Below are 423 nucleotides of genomic sequence, written 5' to 3' on the forward strand. Positions count from 1 at the left end.
CTGTAGCAAAGTTAGTAAAACATGAACAATAAATCATAAAATGTTCAAGTCCGAGCTTCCATAATGACACTCACATTTTTCGATAATAAAAGTTGATCATGTTCATGTTTTCCTTTCCTATCATTACACATAATCCTTAGATTATTTCATTTAAAAATTCAACAAAAAAGTAAAGACAGAAAGAAAAACATTTATTTACTTAATTCCTTCAATGAAACGAGACGTCTCCCACCATTGCAATATTAAAAAACATCCTTTAGTCTGGCGATGATATCCCCCATAGTCATGACCCATAAGCATTCTAAAAGTTACTAAAAAAACATAAAGAAAATAAAAATACAAAGAAGGACCAACACGGTGAATAAAAATGAGAGTAGAACTTAAGGGTACCATGCACTGCTTTTTTTTCTTTTCTTTTCTTTT

Source organism: Penaeus monodon, chromosome 31, assembly GCF_015228065.2.
Source record: "Penaeus monodon isolate SGIC_2016 chromosome 31, NSTDA_Pmon_1, whole genome shotgun sequence".
In the NCBI taxonomy this organism is placed as follows: Eukaryota; Metazoa; Arthropoda; class Malacostraca; order Decapoda; family Penaeidae; genus Penaeus; species Penaeus monodon.